Consider the following 13,989-nt stretch of genomic DNA (forward strand, 5'->3'; position numbering starts at 1 on the left):
CATGAGAAGTCCCTGTGGGAGAGGGGAGGAGTAAATCTATCTTCATATCCTCTGTAGTCTGCTTATTGGCACTTGATCCTCTTACTGAGGACAGCAGATGCTTTCCCCTGTCATCAGTCATCCCTGATGATGCTGTTTCCTTTTCTTCCTCTGGGCTGGTCTGCAGCAGGAAGGCAGAGCTCAGGATGGGCTACAAGTGCACTGTAAAGCAGCTGAGGCTTGCCCTGTCCTTCCTTCCTTTCCACTTGCAAACCCCGGGAACCAGCAAGCCAAACCTGGCTATTTCAGCCAGAAATAACACTTGGTACTTATAACATTATGTCTATTCAGAGTGCTTTACAAATAGGCAGTACTTAATCCTCTGAGTGCCTGCACCTTAAGCAGTTTTAAGCCTGACCTTAAAAATGTTTGTGCTAGTGTTACTGTACAGACAGGGTGAATTCTAACCTTAATATTTAAAATAAGCCTGAATTGTTGACACTCCTCTGCAATGTTGTTTAAAGATAGATTACAGACAGACATACTTTTCCAGATCCAGTTGCACAATCTGAAGAATTTATGGTCTCAGTGATTTATCACTGTCCCTTCATTGGAAATCACTGCTCTCCATGGTGTAGCCCAGAAGACTGGGAGAGAACATCCAAACCTGTTGCACTTCTTAAGCCACACATGGCTACATGCAAGCCTTTTTTTTTTTTTTTTTTTTTTTTTTCCCCCAGAAAGGGCTCTCATTCCCTCCACTGCCTTTGTTGGGAGACTTTCACAAGAAGGGTGATGATATCTTTCAGATGATTTGCAAATGGAAGGGTGTGGAGCTGAGGACAGCTGCCTTACAGCTCCAGTTGTGCTAGAAGAGCCACAAGAAGAGGCTGCTGGGCTGTGGATGTTGTCCCTTGAGACCATCTTGCTAAACTGTTCAAATAAGGGCTCTTCTATCCCTCTCCAACAAAAAGAGCCTGATTGGCGAAGGCCTGCAATTTAGGCTGCTCAAGGGAGTCTGTGAATTTTACCTGAAGTAATCAGAGGGGTCTGTGATGGGCCGTTCCTACAGGAGCCGTGTGACTCCAGAGGAACAGGTGGGGGCAGTTTGCTCAGGGCCAGCCCAGCCCTCCGTGCAGAGCAGCACTGACCTGCGTGGGGACATTGCTCTACCCCAGGGAGAGACGATTTCCTCTTTTGGGGGAAAAAACTGCTCAACCTGAAAACCAAACCTCCCAAATATTTGCTGTGTTTCACGTCCCAGCGGACTTTCATGCCACCCAGAGCCTGCTGTCTTCTGCCGTGGGATGGCAACTGAGATACAAGAGCGAAACCCAAAGAAGGTAAGTCTTCCAGTCCTACAGTGTCCACCCTTTCCACACTGGAGATTTGTGGGATGGCACCTTACGCTCATGGGTACAGTAGTACCGTGAAATGCTTGTAGTTGAATCAGAGTTAAAAGAATTCAGCAGGGTCTAGAGGACTGAGGAGGCCTGCAAAGGTGGGCCAAACAAACAATTGTTGAAAGAGAGGTGTTCTGCGTTCCCTCTTGTCTGTAGGAAGGTCTCTTGATGGCCCAGGGATTAACTCGGTCGGTTAGAGCATGGTGCTAACAATGCTGTGGGCTTGATCCCAGCAGGGCCATTCATTTAAGAGAGAAACTTTGATCATCCTTCAGGGTCCTTTCTAACTCAGAATATTCTGTTGTTTCATAAGACCCCTGTTAACACCCTTGAGCAGCATCTCCCTCGGAGCCTTATAGCAGTGATACAATCTGCATAATTTTAATTTTCACTGCCCATTGCAGCGGTAAGCAGTCACAGCTGGTGGTCCCCCCGCGAGGTTTGTAACACCACTTCCTTGGAATGATGCAAATCCGTGCATTTAGAGACTCCATGCATTAGGGAACTAGCTGAACTATTCAGCTTTTCCATTTGTTTCTTATGTCAGGGAGGGAAAGCGGCACTGTCAGGAAAATCCGCAAACACCAGAGGTTTATGTCCAAAGAGGAGTCCTGCAACTTTATCTGAATAGAGGGAGAGGCCAGCGGGGCACGCACCCTCGGGGTTTTCTCTCTCGCGGTTTCAGAGGGTGCAGCCTCCTCTTATCCTGAGCTGCCAGCTGCAGGTTGCCCTCTTCCTTCCCCCTTCGCTGATGTACAGGGAAGGTACCTTCCTTCCCGAACTGCCTAGCACGTATCTCCCCTTGAACGTACTGTTTGACCCCTAAGCTCAGAAACTCAGGCTTGTGCAGACCCTTGTCTTTTCCGGAGCCAAGCCGTCTGGGCTCTTCATCCAACCTACAGCCCGAATTTAGTAGAGATATTAAGACCCATTTCAAAGATGGTAAAACCCACACCTTCACCCATAAAAACGTTTGTTTAAAAGACATTACCTTTCTTCTCAACGTGATCCGGAAAGCATTGGAAAACTTCCTTTACCCTGAAGAGTGCTGCTGACATTTTCCAGGTCCTGTTTCCCCAGGGGAAATCTCAGGGTAGAGGCAATCCTCCTCATTAAGAAAAACACAACCATCCCAGAGAAACCAGGCAGCTAAAACCCAGGGAAAACCTCATTTTAGGGTTAGGAATGAGAAGAGCCAGTTGGGAGGTTACTCAAATACAGCAGATGAGAAGAAAGCTCTTCCTTTTTTATTCTCTGCATGGGTCTGATTGATTGCTCCGGGATTTTTGGCTGGTGAAATTGTTACTTTGCAGAGAGAGGTGGATAGTGCTGGGTTTGCTTGTAAGCAGGGCTGATTCCTATTCAGAGGTCTTTTATGGGCTGCCTTTAGTGCTCTTTACTGTCCTAGTGCCACTAGTTCCTATGGCTGAGGTTTCACCTTTCATCTCTCTGGTAAGGAGTCAGAGTAGACCTGGGGGTGCTAAAGAATAGTGAATCAACATAGTTGAGAATAAAATTTGATTGGAATACCAAACTTTACCCTTTTTAGCTGAAAATGTGATTCAGTTGTATTAGTTTATAGAAGTACGTGAGTGAGAGATGAAGATGCCTCTAAGCAGAATCACAAGAGCTAAACCACACTGAAGGGCAGTAACTGGGGTGTGCAGCCTGCCTTGAGTAGATAGGTCTTAAAAGATGGTTTGTGCAAGGAGATGGGCTATTAATTTCTTGGTCTTTCAATTAGATTTTCTTGCAGAAGGTTGTCAGGGCTTCTAAAACTTGCAGCTTTTTGTCCTGTTCTCCCACTGTTGCTTACACCAATTCAAGTCCTTTCCTGGCTGCCGCAGAGAAAGGGCTGGTTCAGAGTGACTACTAGAGCTCCAGATGAGGTTATAAAAAAAAATAAAGGAAAGGAAAAGTCTTGCCATTGTCCCAGCTGAGTGTGGGGCTGCCTCTGTAAGAAATTAGTTAGATGGGAGTGCTCCTTAGCAGGGAAAAATGGCACTGGCAGAACTCCTCTATTTAAACTAAGTGCTGAAGTGTCCCTTGAGAGAGGTACTGCCAGCCGTGACAGATGGCTTGAGAGCAAAGAGATTGCTGGAAGGGAATTTTTTTGTTTTCATTTCTAGAAATGAAAAAGGATGATGAGCATCAAGCCCCAGATCAAGCACCTCCTTGGTAAGTTATGGAGGCTCCTGTCAAATGTTTGTGAGAGCTCTCAGTAAAGCTAGTCAGAGGTTTTGTTGCTTCATGAGCAATGGAGCTGTTACTGAGGTCACTGTGAGCTTGCCCCCAGCCAAGTGTGGGGGTGACCGTGGTACACTCAAGTGTCCCCTGAGAATGTCAGCTCAGCAGCCCCAGGTGACAATTCTTAGGCCATAAAGCCTCAAAAGTTTGAAGTCTTCAAGTTATGTCAAGCAGTTTGGTAAAACTTCCCTCAAAACAAAGCCAGCTGCTGTCATAAGTCTGTCTTATTCAGAAAGACTGTGTGAAAGCAAGTTGGACGTCTATTGCTTTCCACTGGGTTTTAAAAACCCAGGATACCCAAGTGTCTGCTGTCAGACTGAGTCTCTGGCTACACTACAGAACGGAGTATGGTCTCTCTATCCAATCTGAAATACTTTAAAGTAGCAAATAACTCTGAACTGCTTTATCTGCTACTGATGCTGGGCTTCATACAAGGCCAATCCCCCTCACCATGGTGCAGTGCCAGAAGAGGACCAGGCAGAGCTGTTGGGCGCTCTGTCACACTCACAGTGATCAAAATTGTTGTGCCTAACAGCAGCTGCCAGCATTGAACTTGGCTCAAGACCACAGCTACATGCTCCAGCTTCAAGGCACATTTTTGGTTGGAGGCCACGTTTTAAGTCCAAATAAGTCATGACATGATAGTAGGAACTAGAAGAGGGGCATAAGACAGGATGTAGAAGGAATTGAACAAGTCCAGCACAGCAGAGGACTGCTGTTAATGGAAAATAATGGAAAATAGCATGCAAATCTGAAGAAAACTGACACGTCTCAAATTCATTTAAACCCTTGTTTGCTGATTAGTTGATGAGGTTTAACTAATTTTAAGTGAGGTAATTCACTTTGCCTTTAAATTGGAGGTTTCTGCTGAAGAGTATAAAGCAGTTTAGTCAATCAAATTTAATTATCTGCATTTTGTAAACTTGATTGATTCCTCAGAGCAATTTGAGTGACTCCAGGGAACCTGGTCCAGCTTTGTACAAATGCAAATGAGGAAAGGCTTCAGCTAACTGTTAAAGCTTCCAGAGGACGTTGAGAGATATTAGTCCAGTGAAGATTGGTATGATTTCCCAGAAATAACCAGACAAGAAACTACTGGAGCCACATGTTACTGTAAGACAGATAGGGTTCTTATTAGGGGCATCTCTGCAAAGAGTACATCAGCATCCTGACCAAGCAAAGAGTTTGGTTGACTTGAGGTTGGCCGGTGTCAGCCGGAACAAATTTTTCCTGCCGTTAACCTGCTTTTAAAGGTATCTTCCCTGTCAAAAACTCAGAATACCATTGACATCTAGTGGTGAAATCCTGTGCCCAGAGAGTCAGTTTATTGCATCAAAACTGCTGGCCTGACCTTGAGGGACTTCAGGACATAATGCAGCAGTGAGAGGTTCCTCTGTCATCTGTGTGGTCCACTGACCCATCTCATTGGATTTGTTGACTCACATTCCCGTTTAAGTGGACTGACAGGAATATCTGTTCCGCTTTTTTTGTGCTTGTTCTACCCTGGATTTAACTTTCAGGCTTTATGATGGGAGTGCACATTCACGTAGGACAGATGCTAATGGGAATAAAGACTGCTGCCTTCTCATCTGTCAGTAGTCCCTGGAGTCACTATCTCATCCAGAGCTGTTGGCTGTACTGAGAGCATTTGGTCTGGGGCAGCTTCTCCAAACATGCTGCATAGTTGTCCGAGTGTGTTTGACAAGAGCAAACCTGCTGGGTTAATGGCGTGAGGCTGAATTCACTGTTTAGCCAAAGGATGTGTTTTGTGAGCCCAAGGACTGGGTTTTCTTCTGAAGATGCTGCTGTACAAGTGCTCCTGGCAGGCTGGTGATAGTGTGTGGCTCTATTCTCCGTATCAGTGGTACCCCCAGGAGCACAGCTGCAGCCTGCCAGCTGCAGCTGCCACATGGTGTCACAGGGAAGCTGCAAATAGATAAGACAGGAGCATTTTGTAGTCATATACAAGGCAAGCTTCCTCTGCAGTGTAAACCTGATAATTCCGCTACACACGCAGCATGGGTATTTGTGCTTTACCCTACCCTTGGTGCAGCTAACGAGTGCAGCTCACTGGGGGCTTCCCCAGACTTGCTGTGATATTGCAGCTATGGTGACAGCAACAGCCTGGGGTCCATAACAGGGACTGCTGACACTCGCTCTTTTGTGGACTGGGGAAGAAGAGTGCTCCTGGACAGCAGCAAAAACTGCTGTCAATAGGACATATTCATGAGTGCCACTCAGAGGGCTTTGAAGGCAAATAGAAAACGCTCACCAGTTTAAGGCACCAGGAGGCAGAGAGGAGTTGCCTCTTTTAAGGAGAAGAAACTTCAGGAAGAGAGAGGCAGAGAGACATGGCCAAGGTCACATGGCACAGGAGCACCATCCGGATCGAGCCTCACCCATCCTTGGGCGCTTCCAAACCATTGGTGCTTCACCTGTGGCCGCTCACTAAACCAGTAAAAGAGTCAGTGAAGACAAAAGAGGTGAGAGCCTGATGGAGACAATTGGAAGCTGAAGGGTGGCAGGGCACAGCTCCTCCTGGATTGCTGCCCACAGCCTGCCTCCAGAGAATTGTCCAGTTTTCTGCTTGGTGGAGCAGCCTTGGTGTGCTTTGCACAGGCTCCCTATTCTATGGACTTTGAGGCATTTACTACTTTGTTTTCAGAAAATCAGTGTGACTTGGAAAGTCTTGCTCTTCTTTAGCAGGGTGCTTGTCCCAGATGGTGAACTTTCTACAGCCGCTCCTCCTCTGCTGCCTTGTCTGTTCCCTGCGCTGGCTGCTGGCTGGATAAGCCTGCTCTGGGAAATGAGGTGTTTTATGGGTAGGGAAGGTGACTTTCATGGAGATAGATGATGCAGTCCACAATTGCAAATGGAGGAGGCATATTGGAAGGTGGAGAACGATGCTTTCTTAGGAGACTTTCTTAGGCTCCTTGGAGCAACCTGCTCCAGTAGACACAGCACCTCCTCTTCCTGGGGGCTGTTCCCACTGTGGGGTCTCCTCACTGCCCAAAGGTAGGCACATTTCCAGTGTGATCCTTTGTATCTTCCTCAATGGCTTGCCACTGAGAGTGGTTTACTCCCCGGGTCTCTTATTTTGCCAAAATACCAACCAGATCTTAATAGATTGGGCTTTAGTAGCGTTTAGCTCATTGGGTTTAGGTTTTCTTCTATAAATCACTTGATTGAAAGAAGGGGAGCTACTTTTTATTCCTAGTTTGTAGAATCTCAGGCTGAATGCCAACAAATGCATACTATGGCCAAAAAATCGGTAACTTGACCCTAGAAAATTGTGTCCTGTCTTGTTCACAGGGCTGCACCATCAGTTGATTAACAGATTAGGGAACTATGCCACTAAATTTTGCTTTTGAGCTGTGTTCTTTATACCAGCAGTCACTTCTGGAGTCAGAGAGAGTACTTGTGAGAGAAAGAACTTACAAGTGATACAACTTATGAGGGGAAGGAACTGTTTTTAACCTAGTTTCTAGAGAAAAAATGACTGGGTTTTTTTGCCCTTTCTTATCCCTTATAGATTTCTAGATATTTGAGATGTACTTAACCAAATCTGGAAGAGTCAAGAAAGGCTCAGAAATAAATATATGTCTGTGAGGGAACTCAAAGACAGCTGGAAAAGATGAGGGGAGGTAAAACAGGAGGCTGCAGCACTGCTCCTCATCCCTGTAGTGCTCTGTGGCCAGCAAGAAGCCAACTTTTCCCTGACTCATGTCAGTTCTCGTCCAGTGGAAATTTTGCTGGTCACAGGAATCAGTGTGTGGGCACGTTTGAGCAAGCCACCATTGGTGAACCTTGCTTTTCACCCTGGAGGTTTAGTGTCTGAACATGCTAGAAGGCACCGATCCAGGGCCATAATCTAGTTCCTGATTTCACCACTCTAGGCAAGTCTTCTGATGTTCTTTTGGTTCACATCGTAGTTTTTTCCTCCTGCCTTTTTTTTCCCCCCAGTCCCGCCTTTTTGTACACTCTGCAAAGAGGGTGAAGTGTCTCAGGCAGGAGAGTGACCATTTGTGAGCTCTGTACGTGACAATAACATCCTAATGTTCCCGCTATCCCATTCCTAACCTATTGCTACCAGTAAAACAGCAGTGTATATATATATATTTAATATTTAATGGGGAGCAGGGGTAATTTTTGCTTTCTTCTGCCATGTTTTTTTGAGTCCTCAGCCTCAGTATGGAAAAGAGAGCAGTGCAGGGCAACAAAAACTGACTTTCAGACCTATTTCTATCCTAAATATTTTATGGTGGGAAGACTAATGTTTGACTGCCTACAGCATCTTTTCTGGAGCTCACTTAAGGAGTGTAAGTAAAGCGCTTTAGGAAGAAAGGAAACATGGTGCTCCTAAACGTTTTTTGGCCAGCCAAGATAATTTGAATATGCCATAATGGCACCAACCTGAGGCAGAACTGCAGTTGCACAAAGCAGATAATAGTAGAAGCGTACTTTATAACGAAGATATATTGGCTTGTCTTTTAATCTACAAAGAGACGTTTCTAGCTGGAGCAAGCTGGGAAGGCATCAGATCAAGTGTCCTGTCTTGTTTTCATATATTTAACATACCAGTGAGCTTAAGTAATATAAACTAAAGTTAGTGTAGTGGTTGTCTCAAGGTTTTAAATTCGTTTGTTGTTCTTTATTATATTTGTTTGTTTGTTTGTTTGCTTGGGTGTCTTGTTTTGGGGAGGTTAGGGGATTTATTTTGTATAAAAAGGAACAAAAAGGCAGGAAATATCGAATCTCAGCTCAGCGCTGGTGAGTGGAAGAGGAGTCTCACAATGCCATCTAGGGGCTCCTTTGCTTGAGGACGGACTGCTTATGCTGGAGTCCCACTAGCTGGGAGCTGGCAACACATTTTAACTTCTCTTACCTGGGCAAGAGCAGCTCCAAACACGGATGATATCTGTTCAGCCCCTCTCATATGGGAGGGACTCTTTCAGAATTACAGAGATATGTTTTAGGCACTTATGCCCAATCTGTGGGAGATAACAGGTAAGTCCTACATTTAAAAACCACGTAGATCAGTATTCACTATTTCATTAATCTGGCTGCAGACAATGAAAGATTAATTTTAGTTCTGGCAGGGAATGGGATGAGAGTTTTCTTTTTCTTCACTCAGTAGCAAAGTCTTGAGTGTCCCATTTCTCTCCAGTAAAGGTGGTCATGACCTCATTCTGCTCCTGTTTCTTTGGCATGGCTTCTCATTTGTTTCGCTGAAAGCTTGAAAAATCATTTGTGGCTGAGGTGACTGTCTGTGGAGAATTTGATTTGGGAAAATAGCATCATCAAAGCAGGTCAATTGAAGCAAAAGTGCAAAAAGCCAATTGGAGGAAAAGAATCAAATACAGCAGTACTAGTAGCAGGGATGATGCAGGTTGTGGTGGTTAAGCTGCAAGTGTGCGACATCACAGTAAGACACGGGCATTTGGCATCCTGGATCATTCCTCAGCAACCAGAGCCGAAGCTATTTCAGGCTAGCTTTATTTTTATACATCAGTGAACTTCCTCTGCGTTAATTCTGTGAGTAAGATGTCAGGCAGCCTTCAGAAAAGCAGGGTATTTGGGGATATTTGTGATAACCGGTGTGACACTGCTGAGTAGGTGGAACCAGCAGGTTCCTGATGGCTGCCAGGCACCTTCCTGGGACCCCGTTTGGTCCTGGGAGCCTCTGTGTTCCTGGGGTCTGTGTCACAATCAAAGCATTACCGAGCACAGGCATGTTGGATGTGGCAAAAGAGTGCAGGTAACACTCTATAACCACTGTCACACCCTCTCCAACCTGCTTTTTATTGACACTTGGTTAAAATGGAGATTTTCTTTTATTACCAGTGATTTAAGGTTAGATTCTGTGAGATTGCATGCACACATACTTGATTAATTCTCCTTAAAAAGAATGAAGTGGAGGACTAGTGTGTGATATTTGCCTATGTGCATAGTTAAATTCTCTGTCAGGAAATGTTTAACCTTGAGCTTAATGTGAGATAGATTGTAGCTGAAAGAGAATGAAAAAGATTAACGTTCTGCGGTGACTCGCAGCATCCTGGACACTAGAGAGAAATTCGTCAAATGGAACAGCACAACAATGACACCTTCTGTAAAACACAAGAAATGTCACGTCTTACTGCTCCGGCTTCTTCCCTTGGAAATTCCTAACCTATACCTGGCAGAGGGCTGAAACGGGCATCTCTGCAGAGAAGTCCTTTCCCTACCAGGCTGTACCCATGCATCCCAGGCTGTCATGTCTCAGGCTGTGAAAACCATTTTGGCAATCCCATTCCACCTTTGTCTGGGGTTTTTCTCCCCTGCCCAAAAGCATGCTTGCCCAAATGGGTGAGAAGTTGAATTCCTCACCTGAATGGCTTCAAGATCACGGCAGCATGAATGGGGGGGCCCAGCCCAAGGTTAGAGGTACTTCTAAGCCACATATTAAAAATATTCCACCGCATCGTATTTCCTAAATGAATTTGTTAAAAGGAGAGAGCACAAGAGGGAGCCAGACTCTGCATCCTGCGAAAGGCTCTTGGCTGTGTGTCGGGAGGCAGTAAGGGGAGCTCAGAGCTTTGTCCCTGTGCTCCAAACTCCGTCTGTATTTGTTCAGTGGCTCTTGTACTAGGTCCTGTGGACACCAGGTCAAACTTCCAGGACTCCCCAGCCCCAGGTGATGTCCGAGGACTTGGACCACAAAGTCAAATCTCACGTCTTTCCCTCCGACATCAAAGGAAGTAGAAGAGCATCCCGTTCAAGCCAGGCAGGATGTGAAGAGGTGTAAGAGACGGTTTTGGTCTCCTTTCCAGCGAGGATGGGACACAACACAAACCTGCTGTTTCACCCCTCCAGCCACTACATTCTCAGGGGGCAGGTGCTGGGTGAAGAGCACTGGCACTGCTGCAGCAGGGCACAGCTGCTGTGGGGTGTGTGGGGGCAATGGCACTCCCTTTTCAGCAGGGTGCCTGGGAGCAGCTGCTGTGGGGTGTGGGAGGCAGGAGCTTCCTGACCCATGTGTGGTCAGCACCCACCCTGCTCATGAGATGCCCTCCCCAGTGTCTGCAGATGGCAGCCGGTGCTGAATTTGGAAGCCAGCCCTAACTTTAAAGCATCTGTGACTTTTACTGGCTCTGAAAATCACTCTTGGAGGGAGTTGGGATCTCCATTTCTGCCCCCCAAACCTCAGGCCAGGGTCTTCACCACAGATCAGCCCTTCAGTTGCCACATACATCTTGGAATAATCCTCTATGCTTCCTGTAAAGGCATCATGCAAAGTCTTTACCTACCATCTTGCTGGGTTACTGAAAACAGCATGAAGCTCTGCTTAAGCTCTGTTTGAGAGTGGAAACTCATCCAGATTCCTCCACATTTGGTGCAATAATTATCAGATATCATGAGGTTAACTCAAGGTTTCAGTGTTGGAGCAGTTACCTACAGGATGTTACAGAGTGAACACACACCAGGATACGACACAGGGAACGTGGGCTGTATAATTCAGTGTACACAACCCATACCATGCAGCTCTTCCAGCACACAGGCATCAGGGTGTCAAGGGCAGTTCTGCTCTGTTATCACCATTTCTTCCATCTGAAACTTGTCAAAAGGTTTAGATTAGAGTTCCTAAAACCTCTTGCAAGTCAGTAAGTGCTTCCTTAATTTTAATAGAGCAAAACTAAGAACTTGGGCTCTGCTCCATAAAATATATCCTTGGGAAATTTTTTTTCCTGTGTGATTTGACTGACTACAGCAGTGCTAGTTCAGATCTATTTTTGTGTTTATTTTCCAGATAATGCTCCTGCAAGTGACAGACTGCACAGTTAAAATGCAGATTACTTCACAATTTTATTCATATGTATTAGAATTCTGAAGGCTTTACACCATCGTGCCCCAGGTAAACAGGTGTCCCCTTGCAACATCAAGCAGCATTAGTTGGGTTTTACCTCTATTTCAGTGACCTGCACCCTCTTGAGTGTACCTAGCATAATGAGAATTCAGCTGAAAGAAAATTGAGAAGAAAGCATTGTTTGAATGACATTTCATGTTAAAAGGTATCAGATGCAGTGTCAAGAGCAAGTTATTGCCGTGGCTGCTGCCTGAAATTTTACACGGTGTTAGCTTTAGGTACCAATCCATATAAATTTGTGTAGGTGAGCTGGGTGTTGAACAAGTTTCTGTTGGCATCAGTGACACATTTGTATTTCAGTGCCTTTTGGATTTCATGTTTTCACTGCTGAAATTTAGTTTTTTGGAACTCAAGACTCTTCCCACTCCCTGGCTGCACAGCTTGGCCCATTCTCTCCTTCCAGGTTACGGGTCTCCCACAGAGGGTCGTGGATGCCCAGCCAGCCCTAAGGGCAGGCAAGGTCCTTGGAAGCAGGTCCCACACTTGTTTGGCATCTTCTGTTCACTTTGTTTTGGTGTGGTGGTGCCCTTGGCTGAGAAACATGGACAAGGATGGCACGCCAGCTTGCTGGCAAGGAAAACATCCCATTTGGGGTTAGCAACGTTCTGAATTTTGCTGGAGATGCACTGCATTTCCATCTAGACATGTGTATCTCCTCCCTCTCCTAATCTGGCACTCACACATCTCTTGCAGAGGAAGGGTGAGCTATTCATGGGAGCCCAGCAGGGGTGGGTGCTGGGGCTTTGTGCTGGTGCTCCCCAGGGTGCCTCATCCCTCAGCAGGGGTAGGCATCCACTCAGCCACACAACCACGGAGCCCAGTGTCACCTAAAAAAGAGCATTAATTAAAGGGTGTCAGGACAGGAGAAAAAGAAAGGGTATTTTTTCACAAGGGGGAGGAAAGCAAGGACAATGTATTTTCTTTAAAGAGAAGAAAATTAAGAGATATTTTGCTGCCATTTCTCTAATTTTTGGAGGGAATTTTCCTTCTAGTATTGCATGTCAAACCTTCTGCCCGTTTCCATGCAATTTGGCAGGGCAATGTTTGCAGACAACACTGGAAAAGGAACTGCTTCTTTTGGTTTATTTTCTATACTTAATACAGCACAAACCCTGCTATGTGCTTTCAGAACCAACCTGCTGCTCTCTAAAAATGTCACGCACCAGCAGCACGTAAATTCTGCAGTATTTAGGTAAAATTATGTCAGTTTTCAATAGAATTGATGGATTTTTATTAATTAGATGGTACAATACAAAACTTATATGTATGTGCAATATACATATATCCATCTTTAGGAGAAATAAAAAGAATCAAACTAAACAAGTGCCTTCTTTTTGTGAAAGGCCAGGAATTGGATTGTTACACAGCATAGCAAGTTTGCTAAAGAATACTGTCAACTCTATAAATTAGATTATCTACTAGTAAATCAGAAAGTCAAAACTACTGGGATTAATGGCCCCTCTGAACAGTGGCAAATACAAGTGCTCTCTGCACAAAATTACTTCCCTGGGGCTGTGCTCATCTCACCCAAGCCCTCTGGGTGCCCTTCCCCTGCCTTTGGGGAAGGAGGGTAGCAGTGAAAGTGTTTGTTTTCCTCTTACAGGTTATCCTTTTCCTTCCCCACCACCCATCTTCGTGGTGACACCTCTCACGCCTCCCTGAAGCAGCAAGATTTTGCAAAGGGATTTCAAGATGTTCTGTGGGAGTGCATCAGGATCACACCAGTTCTGCTTTTTTTTTTTTTTTTTTTCCCCAAAACTTTTCAGATTAGCTTCTTGCTCCTGCTTCCAAGACTTTCATTTTAGCAAAATGCCCACAGTACTGACTGCTGGGGTTACAGCTAGGCAGCAGAGCTACCTTTTGCCTGCAGTTTCTGCATCAGGACATGGCTTCCTTAATAAATGTGGCTGCAAATGCCAACGATGCCATAAGGCTGAAGTTAGGTTTCCATTAGCAAAATGCAAATTTTTAAAGTAAATTTCACTTCTTTCCATTTCTCCTCAGACCACCATTGTAAAACCGCTGAGTTGCTGAATGTTAATGTCTTTGTTAAACATTTTGTTCTGTGAACAGTGAAATGAATGAAAACTGGTTTTCAGTTAATTAAATTGGCAATTTCCATGTTAATCTCTCTGTCTTCAATCCTTTCACTTCCACTACAACAGAGCCTGCATCTTTTCCCCGTGTCCCATTTTATTCTCAACCTCCCTCTCCCCTGTCCTTGGCCCCGATTCTCCCCATGCCAGCTTTCCCCAGGGCTCAGCGCCCTCAGATCATCAGGCTGCGTCCACCATGGCTCATCCCTGGGTGGGCACAGCCTGCCCAGGTTGTCCGGTTTGACTCTGGCTGGGAAAAGCCTAATGGAAAACATGCAGATTTCACTCAGCAGATTTTCAGGGAGAGAGGGAAGATGATAACCTGGGACTGTTCCTTCTCTCCAGCTGCAACTTCTCTGAA

At 45.5% G+C, this 13,989-nt stretch overlaps 1 long non-coding RNA gene across 2 annotated transcripts; it reads left to right on the top strand.

Annotated features, from left to right (window-relative positions):
• Window positions 1-914: 914 nt before the first annotated feature.
• On the top strand, window positions 915-13,964 carry LOC120763264 (uncharacterized). 2 transcript variants are annotated; one of them, XR_005704064.1, is made up of 4 exons: window positions 915-1,322; window positions 3,512-3,560; window positions 4,569-6,644; window positions 13,136-13,964. It is a non-coding gene; the product is annotated as an uncharacterized LOC120763264 (long non-coding RNA). The 2 variants fall into 2 exon arrangements; XR_005704063.1 differs by lacking the exon at window positions 13,136-13,964 and having other exon boundaries at window positions 4,569-11,409.
• The last annotated feature ends 25 nt before the right edge of the window (window positions 13,965-13,989 follow it).

This window comes from Hirundo rustica, chromosome 1 (assembly GCF_015227805.2).
Source record: "Hirundo rustica isolate bHirRus1 chromosome 1, bHirRus1.pri.v3, whole genome shotgun sequence".
In the NCBI taxonomy this organism is placed as follows: domain Eukaryota; kingdom Metazoa; phylum Chordata; class Aves; order Passeriformes; family Hirundinidae; genus Hirundo; species Hirundo rustica.